Raw genomic sequence first — 20,964 nt, 5'->3', positions numbered from 1 at the left:
TGGCAGAATTATTAACATCGATATTTCTACTAACCAGCCCATTCAAGGCAATTCAGGTTTTTTCTGTTAAGCTCCTCAAAACTCTTCCAGCCTCTTCTCACTGCTCAATTCCACATTTTTAGGCATTTGTTACAGCAGCACCCCACTTGTAGGTATCAAAATCTGTATTAGTTCACCTTTGCTGCTGTAACAAATTATCCCAAACATAATGGCTTAAATCAACACAAATTTATTATCTTGTACTTTTTTGAGTCAGATGCCTGAAATGAGTCTCACTGGGCTAAAATCAAGGCGTCACAGGACTGTGTTCCTGCTTGAAGCTCTATGAGAGAAATCATTTCCTTGCCTTTTCTTCCAGAGCCCTCCCACAGTTCTTGGCTCATAGCCCCATTCCTCCATCTTCAAAGCTAGCAATGTCAGGCTGAGTCCTCAAGCTGCTGCCATCTCTCTAGTTCTGTCTCTTCTGCTTCCCTCTTCCATATATAAGGGCTGTTGTGATTGTATTGGGCCTGCTAGGATAATCTGGATTAATCTACCCATACCAGCAACTAGCAACCTTAATTCCAGCTTCTACCTTAATTCCCTCTGCAACCTTTATTCCCCCTTGCCATATAACCTGACATTTTTTTTTTTTTGAGACAGACTTTTACTCTTGTTGCCCAGGCTGGAGTGCAATGGCATGATCTCAGTTCACTGCAACTTCCGCCTCCCAGGTTCAAGTGATTCTCCAGCCTCAACCTCCCAAATAGCTGGGATTACAAGCACCCACCACCACGCTCACCTAATTTATTTCAGAGATTCAAACGTGAACATCTCTGTGGTAGGGGGTGGTGGGGGGGGTGGGGTGGTGGCATTATCCTGCCTACCACAGTACACGAATTTAATCACAAGTAATTCAGGCAAACCTAAATTGAGGGACATTCAACAATAAAACTGGCCAGTATTCTTCAAATGTGTTAAAATCAGAAAAACAACAAACAGAAAGAAAGCCTAAGGAACGATTTCAGATTAAAAAAAAAAAACTAAGGTGATGTGATAATTTGATGTGGTTTGGCCATGTCCCCACTCAAATCTCATCTTGAATTGTAGTTCAGGGAGGGAGGGAACTGATGGAAGGTAACTGAATCATGGGGACAAATTCCCCATGCTATTCTCATGATAGTGAGTAAGTTCTCACAAGAGCTGATGGTTTTATAAGGGGTTTCCCCCTTTGCTCAGTTCTCATTCTTCTCCTTCTTGCTGCCCTGTGAAGAAGGAAGCATTTTCTTCCCCTTCCACCACAACTGTAAGTTTTCTTTTCTTTTCTTTCTTTCTTTTTTTTTTTTTTTGAGACTGAGTCTCTCTCTGCTGCCCAGGCTGGAATGCTGTGGAGTGATCTTGGCTCACTGCAACCTCTGCTCTTAGGTTAGGTTGTCATCCCTCTGTCTTGGACAATTACAAGAATCTCCTAAATGGTTTCCCTGCCCAGGCTGGAGTGTTGTGGGGTGATCTTGGCTCACTGCAACCTCTGCCTCCTAGGTTCAAGCTATTCTCTTGCCTCAGCCTCCCGAGTAGCTGGGATTACAGGTGCATGCCACCACACCCAGATAACTTTTGTATTTTTAGTAGAGACGGGGCTTCACCATGCTGGCCAGGCTGGTCTTGAACTCCTGACCTCAGGTGATCTACCTGCCTCAGCCTCCCAAAGTGCTGGGATTACAGGCATGAGCCACTGCGCTCGGCCGACTATAAGTTTTCTGAGGCCTCCCCAGGCATGCTGAACTGTGAGTCAATGAAACCTCTTTCCTTTATAAAGCACCCAGTCTGGGGGATGTCTTTATTAGCAGCGTGAGAATGGACTAATACACAATCTAACACAATATGTGATCCTGGATTGGATTCTGTCCCATCAGCAGAACAACTGACAAAATTTAATTTAAGGTGTACAGATCAGTTAATGGTATCAGTGTTAATTTCCTGGTTTTGTTAATTGTATCGTGATTATGTATGATGCACTTTAGAGGAGCTGGGTAAAGTATATGTGGGTTTTGGGTTTTGTTTTTTACTATATTTGCAACTTTTTTGTAAATCTGAAATTATTTCTAAATTAAACATTTTAAAATGTAAAGAAAAGTATCCAGCTGGGTGTGGTGGCTCATGCCTGTAATCCCAGCACTTTGGGAGGCCAAGGCAGGTGGATCACAATGTTAGGGGATCAAGGTCATCCTGGCTAACACAATGAAACCCCATCTCTACTAAAAATACAAAAAATTAGCTGGATGTGGTGGTGCGCACCTGTAGTCCCAGCTGCTCAGGAGGATGAGGCAGGAGAATTGCTTGAACCCAGGAGGCAGAGGTTTCAGTGGGCCGAGATTGCGCCACTGCACTCCAGCCTGGGTGACAGAGCAAGACTCTGTCTCAAAAAAAAAGAAAGAAAGAAAGAAAGAAAAGTATTCAGTGGTGATCTTAGAAGAGTAGTTTCTCTGGTGTTTTGGGGACAGAAGCCAAATTACCCCAAGTTAAGAAATGAACAAGAGCTGAAATGATGCAGAGGCACCTTTCTTAAGAAGTTGACTATGAAATGGAGCAATGCAAAGACATCAGTAGGTGGCTGAAGGAAGCCATGTTGGGTACTGTTTTCTTAAGATGTAACTGGATACTGTCTTCTGGACATCATCCACGTTTTAAAACCTCCAAATTCAACTCTTCTCTCCTCCGTCTGTCCTGACATGCTAAAGACCTTTTGGAAATTAATCTGAAAGCAACAGAGGAGCTCTTGATGGATTTAAAGAGGAGACAAAATAATCAGGTTTTTGCACTTTAATACCAGTTCCGTTGCCAGCATAGATATTGGAGGGTAATGATATTGGAGTCAGGGAAACCATTTAAGAGATTCTTGTAGTTGTCCAAGACAGAGGGATGACAACCTAACCTAAGGCAGTAACAGTAAAAATAGAAAGGAGGGGAAGAAGGGGTAGGCGTGATAGCTCATGCCTGTCATCCCAGCACTTTGGGAGGCTGAGGTGGGAGGATTGCTCGAAGTTGGGAGTTGGAGACCAGCCTAGGCAAAAGAGTGAAACCTTGTCTTTAATAAAAATAATTTTTTTTTTTTGAGATGGAGTTTTGCTCTTGTCGCCCAGGGTGGAGTGAGGTGGTGCAATCTCAGCTCGCTGCAACCTTGCCTCCTGGGTTTAGGCAATTCTCCTGCCTCAGCCTCCCAAGTAGCTGGGATTACAGGCACCCACTCCCACGCCCAGCTAATTTTTGTGTTTTTAGTAGAGACGGGGTTTTACCATGTTGGCCAGGCTGGTCTTGAACTCCTGACCTCAGGTGATCCGCCCACTTCAGCCTCCCAAAGTGCTGGGATTACAGGTGTGAGCCACTGCTTCTGGCCTATTGATTTATTTATTTTAGAGACAGGAGTCTCACTCTGTTGCCCAGGCTGGACTCGAACTCCTGGGCTTAAGGGATCCTCCTGCTTCAGCTTCCCAAGTAGCTAGGACTACAGGCATACATCCCTGTGCCCAGCTTATTTATTTTAGAAAGAGCTTTTGGAAATAAAATGTTCATAGCAAAAGTTTTAAATTCAATAGAAGATAAAATTGTGGAACTCTTCTATTAAAGGTAGAATAAAAAGATAAAGAAAATAGGTGGTATGGAATCAAATAACAAAATTAGTGACACAGTCCAGGAGGTGCAGTTTCTGGCTAATAAGAGTTCTGGGGGCAGGGTAGGGAAGCAAAAAAGAAAATAGAAGAAGCTTTCAGTGAAAAAATGCAAGAAAACCTCCAGGACTGAAGAACATGAGTTTCTAGAATGAAAGGTTCACCAATTAGCACAGTGAACAAATGAAAAAGAAAAAAAAAAAAATACCAATCATCCAGGCATATTTTCCTGAAATTTTAGAACACTGGAAATAAACAAGATCCTGCGGTAGGCAGGATAACTGCCCCTTGCCCCAGGATGTCTATGTTCTAATCCCCAGAACCTGTGAATTTGTTAGGTTATGGCAAGGGGGAATTGAGCTTACTAATCATCTGATTTTAACACAGGGAGATTATCCTGGATTATCTGGATGGGTCCAGTGTAACCACAAGAGTCCTTAAAAGTTGAAGAGGGAGGCACAAAAGGTAGAACTGGACAAATTGCAGCCTGTGAAGGACTTGGCCCAAGGCTGCTGGCTTTGAGATGAAGGAAGGGACCATGAGCCAAGTAAAGTGGGCAGCTTCTAGAAGCTGAAAAGGCAGGAAGACAGATTCTCTCCTAGAGCCTCTGGAAGGAATGCATCCAGCCAACACTTAGATGGCCCAGTGAGATCCGTGTTGGACTTCTGATCTACTATAAAATAGTAAGTTTGGCCGGCGTGGTGGCTTACACCTGTAATCCCAGCACTTTGGGAGGCCATAGAGGGCGGATTGCCTGAGGTCAGGGATTTAAGACCAGCCTAGCCAACATGGTGAAACCCCGTCTCTACTAAAAATACAAAAATTAAGTCTGGGTGTGGTGGCTCACGCCTGTAATCCCAGCACTTTGGGAGGCCGAGGTGGGCGGATCACGAGGTCAGAAGATCGAGACCATCCTGGCTAACATGGTGAAACCCCGTCTCTACTAAAACTACAAAAAATTAGCCGGGCGTGGTGGCAGGTGCCTGTAGTCCCAGCTACTCGGGAGGCTGAGGCAGGAGAATTGCTTGAACCTGGGAGGTGGAGGTTGCAGTGAGCAGAGATCATGCCACTGCACTCCAGCCTGGGTGACAAGAGTGAAACTCTGTCTCCAAAAAAATGTTTGTGTTGTTTTAAGTTGCTACATTCTTGGTAATCTATTACAACAGCAACAGAAAACTAGTGCAGCTCCTAAAATCTTTCACAGAGAAAAAGCCTATCACATTAAAAGATCAAGAAATTAGAATGACATCAAACTTCTAACATCAGTAATGAAAGCAAAACACAGTGGAGCAAAGCCTTCAAAATTACGAGAAAAGATAATTTCCAACACAGACTATATACCCAGCCAAACTATTAATCATTATGAGGGTGGATGAAGATATTTTCAGTCTGCCAGGCATTGGGAACTTTGGTGCCATGTACCCTTTTTTTTTTTTTTTGTAAGCCACTGCAGGCTGTGCTCCACTAAAATGCAATCTAGGGAACAGGGGATGCAACACAGGAGGGAGGTGAGGAAATTCACAAGGTGACAATGAGGGAAAATCCCAGGATAATAGGGCTAGAGAGTACCCTTGCAGGCTGGTACAGGTAGACAGACCTCCAGGAGGTGAATACCAGAGGGAATAAAAAGGAACTAATAGAGGGCTGGGTGTAGTGGCTCATGCCTGTAATCCCAGTACTTTTGGGAAGCCAAGGTGGGCAGATTGCTTGAGACCAGGAGTTCAAGACCAGCCTAGCCAACATGGCGAAACCTCATCTCTACTAAAAATACAAAAATTAGCCGGGCGTGGTGGCAGGCACCTATAATCCCAGCTACTTGGGAGGCTGAGGCACGAGAATCGCTTAAACCTGGGATGGGGTGGTTGCAGTGAGCCAAGATTGCACCACTGCACTCCAGCCTGGGTGACAGAGCAAGACTCTGTCTCAACCAAAAAAAAAAAAAAAAAAAGGAACTAATAGAGAAGGAGGAGGAAGAGATCCTGTATCTCTTCCCTTTCTTTTCTCTGGACTATTAATAGCAACTTCCATCCTTCCGAAAGTGTTGGAAAGAATAACTGTGACCTTTCTCTCAGCCCACTTGCCCACTCCCTCCCTCTTCCCCGGGGGAAGATGGTGAGTATTGATTGGTGATGCTGGGAAAGGCCTCAGCGTGTGAGGTGCCTCTCTTCCCTCTGGAGAGGCTTGTTCTCTGCACAACACAGCCTTGCCTGCCTGTGGTCAGATCCCAGAGCACGCTCCGCCTCTTTGGAGGGGCCGCCTGCAATTCCAAGAGGAGGTCTAACACAAGGAGTGGGCTGTGGTCAAAGATGCTCGGCTACCAACTAAGTTCTGTCCTCCATGCCCCTTTATCTAACAATGTGGATATTTTATCTCAATTTATCTGATTCCTGCATTGCTTTTGAATGCAGAGGGGAATTTAAACACAGCAGATTATCTGATTCGTTTGTATGAACAACTTGGATTGAAGGGCTGTTGGAGGATGTGCTGCATACAAAGCAAAGTAAGTGAAAAACCAAGATAAATATTAACTTTGGGGAGGGGGAGGGTAGGAAATTGTACAAACAATGAAAAGCATTCCTTTACTCTAAAAGGTTTACTGACAGCCGTCTATGCACCAGGCATGTTCCCAGGCCCTGGGAGACCTAACAGTAAACAAAGTCCCTGCCCTCAATAAATATATAATTGATATTCAAGTCAATAAGTATATAATATAATGTCAGGATGTGTGTGTGTGTGTGTCTGTGTGTGACATCTGTGAAGAAAAGTAAAGCTGAGTAAATGGATGGCAGTGAGGATATTATTTTAGATAGGAGAGCAAGAAGTTCTCTCTAATCAGGTGACATTTTAGCAGAGTCGGGAATGAAATAAGGAAGTGGACAGGAAATGTCAGGGAGGGGAGCAGTCTGATGGAGAGAAGGGCAAGTGCAAAGATCCTCGGGTGGGAGTGTCCTCAGGTCTGAGGAGCCAGGGAGGCCAGTGATGCTGGAGACGAGTGAGTGAGAGGGAAACAGCTGGAGGTGAGGGTGACAGGGAGCCAGGAACCAGATCCTAGAGTGGTTTTTAAGACATGGCAAAGACTGAAATCATTCATAATCACAATAAACTATACACCAAATATTTATTTAACTAAAATGTGTGATCAGAGGATGAAGGTTGTGCAAAAACATCAAATCCTCATCTACCAATAACAGAAAACCAACAGATATTACCTAAAATTGGTAAATGAAGAAATACACGAGTGAGCACATTATTTGGAAATGTGGAGATAAGAACCAGAAGAAATAGCTAGAAGAGTTGCCTCTGCAGAGGAGCCTGGCTGGGTGGGCAAAGAGTGGGGAAGGAGACTTGTTTATTGTTGGAAGTCTTTTATTATAATTGAATTTTCAAACTACATGCTATATTGCTTTGACTAAACAAAAAATCAAAACAGGCCAGGCGTGGTGGCTCATGCCTGTAATCTCAGCACTTTGTGAGGCCAAGAAGGGAGGATCGCTTGAGCCTAGGAGTTCGAGACAAGCCAGGGCAACACAGTGAGGCCTTGTCTCTACAAAAAATCAAAAAAATTAGCCAGGCATGGTGGCATGTGCCTGTGGTGCTAGCTACTTGGGAGGCTGAGCCATGAGGATTGCTTGAGCCTGAGAGGTCAAGGCTGCAGTAAGCCGTGATTGTGCCACTGCACTCCAGGCCGGGCAACAGAGTGAGACCCTGTCTCAAAAAAAAAAAAAAAAAAAAAAAGCCAGGCACAGTGGCTTACACCTGTAATCCCAGCACTTTGGGAGGCCAAGGTGGGTGGATCACTTGAAGTCAGGAGTTTGAGGCCAGCCTGACCAACATGGCAAAACCCTGTCTCTACTTAAAATACAAAAAATTAGCTGGGCATGGTAGCGCGCACCTGTAATCCCAGCTACTCGGGAGACTGAGGCAGGAGAATCGCTTGAACCCAGGAGACAGGGTTTGCAGTGAGCCAAAATGCCGCCACTACACTCCAGTCTGGGTGACAGAGTAAGACTGTCTCAAAAAAAAAACAAAAAACAGGAGCCAAAAAGACTGAGGAGTGACTTTCCATGTCTTAGGTCCACAGGCAGTGAAGTCTACTCCCTGGAATTTTCACCCGTTGGCCTAGTTCATCTATTTGGAAAGACCCTGGCCTAGTTCATCTATTTGGAAAGACCCTGATAAGGCTGCTCCCTGTTTCCCATGAGGGCCATTAGATATTTGAGGGCAGTTCTCTCAGGAAACAGATCTCCTGAGACTGCCAGCTCCTCTGCCTCTTTCTCCCAAGACAAGGTTTCCACACAGAACCAACTCAGCGATAAGCAGTGGCTGCAGATGGGGCAGCCAGGCCATGATAAGGGATGGGACAAGGGTTTGAACTTCAGCCCCAAAGCCACCGAGGCCTTCTTGCTCTCCTTCACAGCATGGTGCACCACGTTTAGCAGGAGGAATCCTCAGAGGGGCCCTTATATTCATGGAGCACTCACTGCACTCTAGCTTGCGTGCTAGAGGCTTTATATACATTATTTCACTTAACCCTCAAAAACAACCCCGTGTGTTTAATGCCATTGAACCATCCACTTAAAATAGTTAAGAAGGTACATTATCCAACCCTGACAACAGTGAGACCCTGTTGCCACAAAAAATTTTAAAAATTGGCCGGGTGTGGTAGCACTTACCTGTAATCCCAGGTACTCGGGAAGCTGAGGCAGGAGGATCGCTTGAGCCTGAGAAGTCGAGGCTGCAGTGAGCTGTGATCACGCTGCTGCACTCCAGTCTGGGCAACAGAGTGAGACCCTGTCTCAAAATTAAAAAATAAAAAAGAGGCCAGGTGAGGCGGCTCATGCCTGTAATCCCAGCACTTTAGGAGGCCAAGGCGGACAGATCACGTGAGGCCAGAATTTTGAGACCAGCCTGGCCAAATGGCGAAACCCCGTCTCAACTGAAAATACAAAAATTAGCCAAGCATGGTGGTGCATGCCTATAATCCCAGCTACTTGGGAGGCTGAGGCAAGAGAATTGCTTGAACCAGGAGGCGGAGGTTGCAGTGAGCCGAGATCACACCACAGCATTCCAGCCTGGGCCACAGAGCGAGAACTCGTCTCAAAAAAATAAAAATAAATAAATAAATAAATAAGAGAAGGTACATTTTGTGTTATATGTATTTTACCACACTTTAAAACCAAAGCCACAGCCTTGTGTGGAAGGTATTGTCCCCATTTTTGAGAAGAGGAAACAAAGGCTCAGAGACGTTAACTTGCCCAAGCTACCCAGCTAGTCAGTGGGTGTCTGAGCCAGGTGTGAACTCAGGTTTGCCTGGCTTCAGAGCTAATGGCTTTCTGCGCTGTTGAGATGTCCCAGGTAATAAGATAAATGCTCAATGAAACTGAAGGAATCCGCTATGGACAGGGATTGTGATCTTTCTTTAGAGTCTCACCATGTTGCCCACTGCCAGCTTGGCCCTCCTCCCTGGAATAGTGAACAACTGCCCTGAAAGAGGCGACCCATCAGCCCGTTTCTCATCCACGAAGCCCACGTCAATGAGGGCCATGAAATTGCAGCAGAAATCGAGCCCAGGTGATCATGCAGCGCTGAGGCTTCTTCAGTACTTCCCAGGACATTTCCTTCCCTTGATTTCAGGCTCTGAATCAGCTGAATTTTTAGATGATGCAAATCGAATTCTTTCTCTGCAGGAGCTGGGGGAAATGACACCTGACAGAGGGCAGACAGAGCAGCAGCCGATCATCTAACCCAGCTGCGAGTGCCGGACCCCGGGTGGGGGCAGGGAGGCGGGGGGATGACGCAGGAGGACAAGTGGAGGTGTGAGGAATCATTATAATAATAAAGCGGGCAAACACGTTTCTACAGTGGGCCAGGTGGCAGGCACTGTTCTGAGCACTTTATATGTATTAATTCACTTAATTCTCATAACCATGCTATGAGGTACCTGTTATTGTCAATTAGCTAAAGGGTACAAAGTTTGAAAAGATAATTTGGCCATGTGTGGTGGCTCATGTCTGTAATCCCAGCACTTTGGGAGGCTGAAGAGGGAGGATTGCTTGAGCTCAGGAGTTTGAGACCAGCCTGGGCAATGTAGGGAGACACCATCTCTACCAAAAATTAGACAAAATTAGTCAGGCATGGTGGCGTGCACCTGTGGTCCCAGCTACTCAGAAGGCTGAGGCAGGAGGAGTGCTTGATCCTGGGAGATCGAGGCTGCAGTGAGCCACGATCATGCTACTGTACTCCAGCCTGGGTAACATAGCAAGACTCTGTCTCAAAAAAATAAAAATAAGATAATTCAAAGTACTGAATTATTCTATATTTTCACAAAAAGTGTTGTTTATAATACACAAAAACTAAAACCACCTAAATGTTCAACACCAGGGAATATTAAAGCCATGGAATTAAGGCAGACAAAAAGAATAAATAATCATAATAACCATGATTTACTGGGCGCTGCCCATGTCCATGCATGCTTTACATACGCTATCTCCTGTCTTTACAAGGACCTTGTAAGGGAGGTCTTAGTAGGAGACCATTGTGCAGGTCTGGAGACTGAGGCTCAGAAGCTTTCGAAGGCTAGCTAGGGTAGATTTGAAACCCAGCCCCATCTAACTTCAGGACCCAAGCTCTTACCTGCTATGTCACCTATGTCACCCTGCCTCTGAAGACTAGAAGGCAAAAGGCATTGCACAAAACTGCTACCGACCAGGATGGCAACCACATAAAACTTGAGGCCATGAGAAAATGCCAGTGACGACTCTGATATGTGATCCAGGTACAGGGTTAATTTGAGTGTAATGAGTGGAAGTTGTTATCTCTGAATACAATTGTCAAAGAAGGCCCAGAACAACACTCTTCCTTGGTTGCACGGGTCACTGTTCCCCTTTAGCTGTCAACATGCTCTCTGCCACTTTGGGCATCTGGTCCTTCATATCTGGGGTTCCAAAAGGGAGAAAGAGAGGCGGCATAAGGTAGTATTTGTCCTTTCCCAGGCTTCTCTGCACTGACACATTCCTTGTAGAAGTTGTCTGCTAGGGGCAGCTGACTGGCCAAGCTGTCTCTGCTACTACTTGCATTTTAGATGAGACCCAAGCGTCCTCTCCCCACTTGCATGGCCTCCTCTATCTCCTGGCTGCTGTGTCCTTTGATGCATCTCAGTTGCACAAGGCATTTCAGAGATGAAACGTGGCCCTCTCTTTGACTTTCACTCACCAGAGTTCTGTCAACATCGTGGAGTTTACTGGTGACTTCAGAGGGGAGACAGGAGAGGCTTACTTCGCAGCCATACAATGTCAGCCCCTTCAAAGTCCTCTGCCCTCTCTCACCAGTCCCAGCCTCTCTCTGCCCCTCTGGCTCTTCTCCGTGTCTCTGGCTCGTCCCTTTCACCACCCCCTTTCTTCTTTATCAGTCTCCTCCCTGGTCGGGAGCAAAACCAGGGACTCTTCCTTTTGCTTCCTGCGAGCTGCTTCTCCTCAGCCACCAGCTACCTGCATTCCCACAAGTCACACATCTTACTCCGGGAGACTTATCAAGGTTCTTTTCTTCAAAGACACATCTTTTCCTAAAAAGAATTCTAGTAACAACTGTTAACAAAAAATATTTTAAAAAAAACTTTTTTAATGTCTGTGATCATCTTAGGGCAGCTTTCCCAGACAACAGACAGAGATGTGTGCAGGAGGTTCATTGGGAAACAGCCACTGTAAGGAGGGAAGGCAGCAAGACTGAACAGAGGGAGGGGTGAGGCTGGGGAGCATTGCAATGAGAGCGTTTGCGGGTTCCTTGGAAAGCTCTGCAGCTGGAGTGGCCCTTTGGAGTTATACCACTGAGGCATGGGAGCCAGGCCTTTGTTCACCCTACTCCACACACACATTAACCATGTCAGGCATGGGGTGTCAGGCAGCCTACTTGGCTGAGGACAACTCGTCAGCAGGAAAACTCCCGGCAGCCGCGGAAATGAGCGCCCCAGTCTTGAAGGCCGATGTGTTTGGCACAGCACAGCACCCACTATGGTTGTAATAGTTTTTAAAAAGTAGGAAATCCAGGCCAGGTGCGGTGGCTCACGCCTATAATTCCAGCACTTTGGGAAGCCGAGGCAGAAGGATCACTTGAAGTCAGGAGTTAAGGACCAGCCTGGCCAACACGGTGAAACCCGTCTCTACTAGAAATACAAAAATTAGCCGGGCGTGGTGGCACGAGCCTATAATCCCAGCTATTCGGGAGGCTGAGGCAAGAGAATCGCTTGAACCTGGGAGGCAGAGGTTGCAATGAGCCAAGATCACACCACTGCACTCCAGCCTGGGCGACGCAGTAAGACTCAGTCTCAAATAAATAGGCCGGGTGCGGTGGCTCACGCCTGTAATCCCAGCACTTTGGGAGGCCGAGGCGGGCGGATCACAAGGTCAGGAGATAGAGACCATCCTGGCTAACACGGTGAAACCCCATCTCTACTAAAAGTACAAAAACAAAATTAGCCGGGCGTGGTGGCAGGCGCCTGTAGTCCCAGCTACTTGGGGGGCTGAGGCAGGAGAATGCTGTGAACCCGGGAGGCGGAGCTTGCAGTGAGTCGAGATCGCACCATTGCACTCCAGCCTGGGCGACAGAGCCAGACTCCGTCTCAAAAAAAAAAAAAAAAAAAAAAAAATGCTCCTTCCTTCCTCCCTCCCTCCCTTCCTCTCTCTCTCTCTCTCTCTCTCTCTCTTTCTCTCTCTCTCTTTCTTTCTTTTTTTTCAGACAGGGTTTCATTCAAGCAATCCTCCTATCTCAGCCTCCTAAGTAGCTGGGACTACAGGTGTGTGCCACCACACCCAACTAATTTTTTAAAATTTTTTTAGAGATGGGGTCTCACTATGTTGCCCAGGCTGATCTCGAACTCCTAAGCTCAAGCAATCCTCTTGCCTCAGCCTCCCAAAGCACTGGCATAACAGATGTGAGCCACTGCCCAGCCAAGATATATTCCTAAGTGACAAAAGTAATTTGCAAAACAATATCATCTCATTATCCCACTTTTACATTTTAAAAATATATATACTTGGCCGGGTGAGGTGGCTCATACCTGTAATCCCAGCACTTTGAAAGGCTGAGGCAGACAGATCACCTGAGGTCAGGAGTTCGAGACCAGCCTGAACAACGTGGTGAAACCCCTTCTCTACTAAAAATATAAAAATTAACCGGGCACGGTGGTGCATGCCTGTAATCCCAGCTATTTGGGAGGCTGAGGCAGGAGAATTGCTTGAACCTGGGAGGCAGAGGTTGCAGTGAGCCAAGATTGCGCCATTGCACTCCAGCCTGGGCCACAGAGTGAGACTCCGTCTCAACAGTAAATAAATAAATAAATAAACTAACTTTTAAAATATTCATACAATATAGTCTAAAAATATTTAGTCTAAAGTTAATCCTCACCACCTTTGGGTAGAGGAGTATGCCCAAAAAAATTAACAATAAACATTATTTTTATTATAATAATCTGAGAGTAAAACTTTTCTTAAAACAAAAGTCTTAGACAAATGAGAGCAGGTAGCAGATGATCAGATTTAAGGAAAGGAAATGAGTGTTCTTGCCGCCAACTCGAATTTCTCTTCCCATGAATTTTCTGTAAGAAATGGCATTTCTCTCCACTTCCTGCCTTAAATTGTGCTGTAGCCTGTGCAGCTGCTGAGCAGCTGTCTCGTCCTGCTTTGACACAGAGGTGGCTGTGAGTACCTACCGGGTAGGCTGCGGGCTTTGTATGTCACGTGGGAGGAAAAGGATGAGTCGGGGTGGCCTCGATTCCACAAAACACGGACAGACTCCCAGGCAGTGACCACAGCTCAGCATCCTTTTTGAGGCACGAATCCCTGCTGTTCCTCTTCTTCCATCATCCTTGTCATCCTTATTGTGGAAATAATAATATCATTTATTAAGACTTGCCCGCATGCCAGGCAACGTGCCAGCACTTTACACATAGCTCATTTGTCTCTCACAACAATCGCATGAGGTTATATACAACTATCCCTGTTTGACAGACAGGAAACTGGTCTTTGCAGAACTTTGTGAATACACTGTACTGAGAACCACTGACCTGTACACTTTATATGAGTGAATTTTATGGTATGTGAATACTCTCTCAATAAAGCTTTTTTTGTTTAAAAAGACAGAGAGAAAAAACCCACTAAATTCTGGCTGGGCATGGTGGCTCATGCCTGTAATCCCAGAGCTTTGAGAGGTTGAGGCAGGAGGATTTCTTGAGTCCAAGAATTTGAGACCAGCCACAACAACATAGTGAGACCCTGTCTCTATAAAAATTTTAAAAATTAGCCAGACATAGTGGTATGCACCTGTAGTCTTAGCTAGTTGGGAGGCTGAGGCAGGGGGATCGCTTGAGGCCAGGAGGTCAAGGCTGCAGTGAACCATGGTTGCACCATTGCACTCCAGCCTAGATGATAGAGCAAGACCCTGTCTCTAAAAAACAGCAAACAAACAAATCCCACAAAATTATGGCCAGGTGCGGTGGCTCACGCCTGTAATCCCAGCACTTTGGGAGGCCAAGGCAGGCAGATCACTTGAGGTCAGGAGTTCAAGACCAGCCTGGCCAACATGGTGAAACCTGTCTCTACTAAAAATACAAAAATTAGCCGGGCGTGGTGGCAGGCACCTGTAATCCCAGCTACTCGGGAGGCTGAGGAAGGAGAATTGCTTGAACCCGGGAGGCGGAGGTTGCAGCGAGCCAGGATGGAGTCACTGCACTCCAGCCTGGGCAACACAGTGAGACTGAGTCCCAAAAACAAACAAACAAACAAAAATCCCACAAAATTGAAGTCCATAAAGATTACAAGAGCTGCCCAAGGTTACAGTTAGAAAGCCCCAGGATTTTGTTAGTAAGAAGGAGGCAGGGGGTGGACAGCAGGTAGTGTCTGTGATCCCAGTACCTCCCGACAGTGCACTGCATACCCTGGTGCATGCAGTCACTGACAACCTCAGTTCTTGGGGATGGTGAAGGCTCTGGGGTGGGCAAACACTTCAGGCAGTCCCTTCCAGCTGTGTAAGAACATTTGGTCCTCAGAGAGGGGCCCAATCAGTGTGGGGGTGGAGAGGAGGTGGTATGAGAGGGAGTGAGGAAAATGGGGACAGCTGGCACTGGAAGCCGCATGCCCCAGCGCTAGGTCAGTAGCTGCTGCAAATGGGTTTGGCACAGGTGGAGATGAAGGGGCTGGAGGAGATACTGGGGTGTTAGGGAGCCCAAATGGGGAGAGTGGGCCGTGGGCAGGCTGGGCTGAAGAAGCAGCACCAGGCTGGGGCCTGATTCACTTCAGCTGGAATCTGTCCGTGTGCACCTGCGAACCCTTTGAGTGGTATCCAAGCCAAAGTGTGACACTGGCTCTGTAGGCACATGCACAGCTGCTAACCAGAGGGCAGGCATTATCTTGAAATACACAGCACGGCTGGGCGTGATGGCTCATGCCTGTAATCCCAGCACTTTGGGAGGCCAAGGTAGGCGGATCACCTGAGGTCAGGAGTTCGAGACCAGCCTTGCCAACACTGTGAAACCCAGTCTCTACTAAAAATACAAAAAAAAAAAAAAAAAAAAAAATTAGCTGGGTGTGGTGGCCTGCGCCTGTAGTTCCAGCTACTCGGGAGGCTGAGGCAGGAGGATTGCTTGAACCCAGGCGTGGAGGTTGCAGTGAACCGAGATTGTGCCACTGCACTCCAGCCTGGGTGACAGAGAGACACTCCACCTCAAAAAAAAAAAAAAAAAAAAAAAAAAGTTCAATGGCTTTGAAACCCTTTGCCTTATCACAAGAAATTTCTGTAATAGCTCTTAAACTCTTTAAAGATAATTTCTGGGTTGATGGGTATGGTGGTTTACACCTATAATCCCAGCATTTGGCAGGCCCAGACGGGAGGATTGCTTGAGGTCAGTAGTTCAAGGCCAGCTTGGGCAACATAGCAAGACCCTGTCTCTACAAAAAAAATTTTAAAAATCAGCCTTGCCTGTACTCCTAGCTGGTCAGAGGGCTGAGGCAGGAGGATCGCTTGAGCCCAGGAGTTCGAGGTTACAGTGAGCTATGATTGTGTTACTGCTCTCCAGCCTGGGTGACAGTGCGAGACCCCCATCTCAAAAAAAAGAGGTAATTTCAACTGCTGTAAAATTGTGAAGAGTGGGAAAAATTGTGGTTTTTTTGTTGTTGTTGTTGTTTTGTTGTTTGTTGGTTGGTTTTTTCTTTTTTTTTTTTTTTTTTTTTTTTTGAGACGGAGTTTCGCTCTTGTTGCCCAGGCTGGAGTGCAAAGACGCGATCTCGGCTCACTGCAACCTCCACCTCTCGGGTTCAAGGGATTCTCCTGTCTCAGGCTCCCGAGTAGCTGGGATTACAGGCACCTGCCACCACACCTGGCTAATTTTTGTATTTTTAGTAGAGATGGGGTTTCATCATATTGGTCAGGCTGGTCTGAAACTCCTGACCTCAGGTGATCCGCCTGCCTCGGCCTCCCAAAATGCTGGGATTACAGGCTTGAGCCACCACACCCAGCCGGGGAAAAATTGTTTTTAAATGTTTCTTTCCTATTTAGTCCAAATTTCTCATTGATGGCAGTTATCAAGAACTTGAATAGATCATCATTCAAAAATCTTCATTGGTGATTATTTATAGCCATTTCAAGCATATGAAAAAAGAATGCTTAAAAAAGCCCATGTCCGTGCTACCTTTGCCATCCTTGCTGCAGAGCAGTGCCTCCTATCAGGCAGCCACTGGCCACATGTGGCTGCAGAGCATTTGAACTGTGGCTACTCCAAATTGGAATGTGCTAGGTATATAAAATGCACACCAGATTTCAAAGATGTAGTAAGAAAGCAAGAATGTAAAATAGCTCATTCATAATTTTATATCGATGACAGGTTGAAGTCATAATAGTGTGGATATATTAGTTTAAATAAAATCCATTATAAAAAAATTTTAAAGTTATGTTCATGGAAGCAAGCTCAGGTCTCTCATTAAAATTTTGAAAATATTTTATTTGGAAAATTTCATACAAATTCAGTATGTAATATGTTCTCTAATTACATTATTTTCATTTTTATAATTCTTTACTCTAAAGAAAACATAATTACTTTTTCCATCAAGCTCCACATAGATGTCCCCAGGTCCCTCCCCCAACCCCTCCAGTTTACTTAAGTGTGTCATTAAAAAATGGACATTTCTTATGAGTGTGATGACATGAAATAGTTTCCAGAAAGGTATTTTTGAGCATCTTTATGATTTGGAAAGGCATTTTTGAGCATCTATTCGTCCCAGGTGACCTGCTGGATTGTGGGAATACAGAGTTGTATATATTGTATATTGTGTTGTATGTGTATCAATAATTATGCAGACAGGCGCAGTGGCTCATGCCTGTAATCCCAGCACTTTGGAAGGCCGAGGTGGGCAGATCACTTGAGGTCAGGAGTTTGAGACCAGCCTGGCCAACATGGTGAAACCCCATCTCTACTAAAAATACAAAAATTAGCTGGGGGTCGTGGCATACGCCTGTAATCTCAGCTACTCGGGAGGCTGAGGCAGGGGAATTCCTTGAACCCAGGAGGCAGAGGTGCAGTGAGTTGAGATCCCGCCACTGCACTCCAGCCTAGGTGACAGAGCGAGACTCCATCCCTCCCCCAAAAAAATACATATATATTCAAGGGAACTCTTGGTTGTTCCACTAAGGAGCTCCCAGCAACCTGCTCTGTGCGCTGCAGAATTTGTGGGTATCCCTGGGAGACCTGGACCAGCCACAGAGCAGCAGCAGGCCAGGAGGTGTCAGTCTTAACAAAGTGACTTCTAGGAGAGGCAGGGCCCTTTGCTTTTTTTGAGATTGTGTTTAAGTAGGGCCCTTTTCTGGCTCCTTATTGAATGTTTCCACTCTACTGGATTTTCTCTCTATTGTCCTGTAAACTCCCGAAGCCCTTGCTCAGCTACCAACATCTGTGCCGGGTTTCCTATAATCCATATGCCTGAGGCAAGGCACGTCCAGAAAGCAGAGGCTGTGCTACCCGGGTGCTTGTAAACTCGATTATTGTTTATATGTATGACTTTGGCAACCCATTTAGTCCTCGTTATGGGCAAGCCTAAGGCCAAGACTGACTTTCTGTTTCCAACTTCACACTTCTGGGCTGAATCCTGCACACTCCATAAACAGCCTCTGCAACATGGGAAGCCACCTGCGTGTGCCCCTCCTTCGCATAATTCAAGAGTTGCTGGCATTTTTTCAGCTCTTCTGGGATCAGGAACTCAGTCTTGTGGAGCCCAGGAGACTGTCCATTTGGAAAATCATCAGGGAGATCTGAAGGGGACAGATGTCAACATCAGGTCCCAGGCTATGGGATCACTTTTTGGACATGCAAATACACGATATGAAATCTGTTCAGGCCAGGCGTGGTGGCTCACGCCTGTAATCCCAGCACTTTGGGAGGCCAAGGCAGGCAAATCACTTGAGGCCAATTCGAGACCAGCCTGGGCAATGTGGTGAAACTCTGTCTCTACTAAAAATACAAAAATTAGCCGGGTGTGGTGGCATGTGCCTGTAATCCCAGCTACTTGGAAGGCTGAGTTGGGAGAATTGCTTGAACCCGGGAGGTAGAGGTTGCAGGGAGCGGAAATCACACCATTGCACTCCAGCCTGGGTGACAGAGCAAGACTCTGTCTCAAAAAAAAAAACAAACAAAAAGCCAAAAAAACAAAAAAAATATGCGATCTATTCAGAGTAATATTGTTTTTTCAAATTGTGTGTGGATTTAGGCCGGCTCTGTGATGTAATTTTGTGATGTAATTCTTCATCTTTGCCCAAAAATACCTACATAATTGTGCCTGAAGCAACCGGTATACAAGGATAAGTGGAATACATTGCTATAAAAACTATGTCTACGTGTGAGCTGGGCACAGTGGTGCATGTCTGTAGTCCCAGCTACTCTGGAATCTGAGGCTGGGGGATCCTTTGAGTCCGGGAGTTCGAGGTCAGCCTGGGCAACATAGCAAGACCCTGTCTCAAAAAAATCTTCTAACTGTGTCTGTGTGTGGATGTACAGTGGAAGGGGTGTACTTAGTTATGAAAAGTGTTGTATTGAGATGACAGAGGTCATGAGTGTTATTTAATGTTGAGTTGTTTAAATATTAAATAAATATTCAAACCTTAAAAACTGTTGAGTTATTTAAAATGTATGCTTAAAATGTTTAAAGGGATAAACTGATAAAGTCCTTTGAAGAAAGCCTGTTAAAAGAATTTCTGCCATTAAAATGTCCAACAATAGCGGCCAGGCCTGATGGTTCACGCCTATAATCCCAGCATTTTAGGAGGCCGAAGTAGGTGGATCACTTGAGCTCAGGAGTTCAAGACCAGCCTGGGCAACCTAGTGAAACCCCATCTCTACCAAAAATACAAAAATTAGCCAGGCGTGGGGGTGCATATCTGTGGGCCCAACTACTCAGGAGCCTGAGGTGGGAGGATCACTTGAGCTGGGGACGTGGAGGTTGCAGCAAGCTGAGATCATGCTACTGCATTCCAGCCTGGGTGACAGAGTGAGACTCCATCTCAAAAAAATAAAATAAAATAAAAGTCCAACAACAGGAGAATGACGAAGTAGATTACAGTATTAATGCATTATCATTTATGGTACACTTACTCTGTATTAGGTACAGGCTAACTACTAGGCTAAGCGTTTTGTTTTTTTTTTTTTTGAGACCGAGTCTCACTCTGTCACCTAAGCTGGAGTGCAGTGGTGCGATCTCGGCTCACTGCAACCTCCGCCTACTGGGTTCAAGCGATTCTCCTGTCTTGCCCTCTCGAGTAGCTGGGACTACAGGCACGTGCCACCACACCCGGCTGATTTTTATTATTTTTAGTAGAGACAGGGTTTCACCATGTTAGCCAGGATGGTCTTGATCTCTTGATCTTGTGATCCGCCCGCCTCAGCCTCCCAAAGTGCTGGGATTACAGGCGTCAGCCACCGTGCCCGGCAGTGTTTTGTTTTTTTAATTTTTTTTTTTTTTTTTTTGAGACAGGGTCTCGTTCTGTCACCCAGGCTGGAATGCAGTGGCACAATCACAGCTCACTGCAGCCACCACCTCCTGGACTCAAACAATCCTCCCACCTCAGCCTCCCAAGTAGCTGGGACTACAGGCACGTGTCACCACACCTGGCTAATTTTTGTATTTTTTTGTAGAGATGGGGTTTCACCATGTTGCCCAGGCTGGTCTTGAACTCCTGGACTCAAGCAATATGCCTGCCTTGGCCTTCCAAACTGCTGGGATTACAGGCATGAGCCACCATGCCTGGCCAGTCTATGTGTTTTATATGCATTATTTCATTTTTTTAACGTTCAAAATAACCCCAAAGAATATAACTATTGTCATTATCATTTTCATTTTATTGATATGAAAACCAGGGCATAGAGACGTTAAGTAACTCAGTAAAGACCTCGTAGCTAGCTAGTGGCAGAGATGGGATTTGAACCCAAGATTATTTGGGTCCTACACCCAAGTGTTAACCACTAGGTTACCAAGCCACACACTACCACACAGCCACGGGAGGTTTTCATAGCCATGAACACTATCGGTGGAGCTATGATGGTTAGAACTTTAAAAGGAAGGCAATTTGCACACAATTAAAAATGCACATACAAGGCTAGGCACGGTGGCTCATGCCTGTAATCTCAGCACTTTTGGAGTCTGAGGTGGAAGGATCACTTTAGCCCAGGAGTTTGTGACCACCCTGGACAACATAGTGAGACATCATCTCTATCTTTATAAAAAATAAACAAAATTAGTCAAGTGTGGTGGTGCACACCTGTAGTCTCAGCTACTTGGGAGGCTGAGGTGGGAGGATCGCTTGAGCCTAGGAAGTTGAGGCTGCAGTAAGCTGAGATTAAGCCACTGCACTCCAGCCTGGGCAAAAGAGTGAGACCCTGTCTCAAAAAATAAATAAAATGCACATACCAATTATCACACAAGTTCACTTCTAGGACACTGTGATGGTTAATTTCATGTGTCAATTTGACTGGGCTAAGGGATGTCCAGCTAGCTGATTAAACATAACTTCTGAGTGTGTCTTTGAGGGTGTTTCCACAAGAGATGAGCATTTGATTCAATGGCCTAACTAAAGAAGATCCACCGTCACCAATGTGGATGGGCATCATCCAATCCATTGAGGGCCCAGAGGAAACAAAAAGGTAGAGGGAGGGTGAACTCATTCTGGCTTCTGGCACTGGGACATCCATCTTCTCCTGCCCTTGGATATCAGAACACCTGGTTCTTGGGCCATCAGACTCTGGGACTTATACCAATGGGGCCTCTTCCACCTCTTGCTCAGGGCTTTGGCC

General features: G+C 45.9%; 1 long non-coding RNA gene across 1 annotated transcript; it reads left to right on the top strand.

The window, feature by feature from the left end:
* The first annotated feature begins 1,132 nt into the window (after positions 1-1,132).
* LOC134739938 (uncharacterized) lies at positions 1,133-9,917 on the top strand. Its single transcript, XR_010127111.1, has 3 exons — positions 1,133-1,285; positions 6,053-6,144; positions 9,332-9,917. It is a non-coding gene; the product is annotated as an uncharacterized LOC134739938 (long non-coding RNA).
* The last annotated feature ends 11,047 nt before the right edge of the window (positions 9,918-20,964 follow it).

Source organism: Pongo pygmaeus, chromosome 6 (assembly GCF_028885625.2).
Source record: "Pongo pygmaeus isolate AG05252 chromosome 6, NHGRI_mPonPyg2-v2.0_pri, whole genome shotgun sequence".
Classification (NCBI taxonomy): Eukaryota; Metazoa; Chordata; class Mammalia; order Primates; family Hominidae; genus Pongo; species Pongo pygmaeus.
Note: the sequence above shows the minus strand (reverse complement) of the source record. Positions and strands in the feature narration are given on the sequence as shown.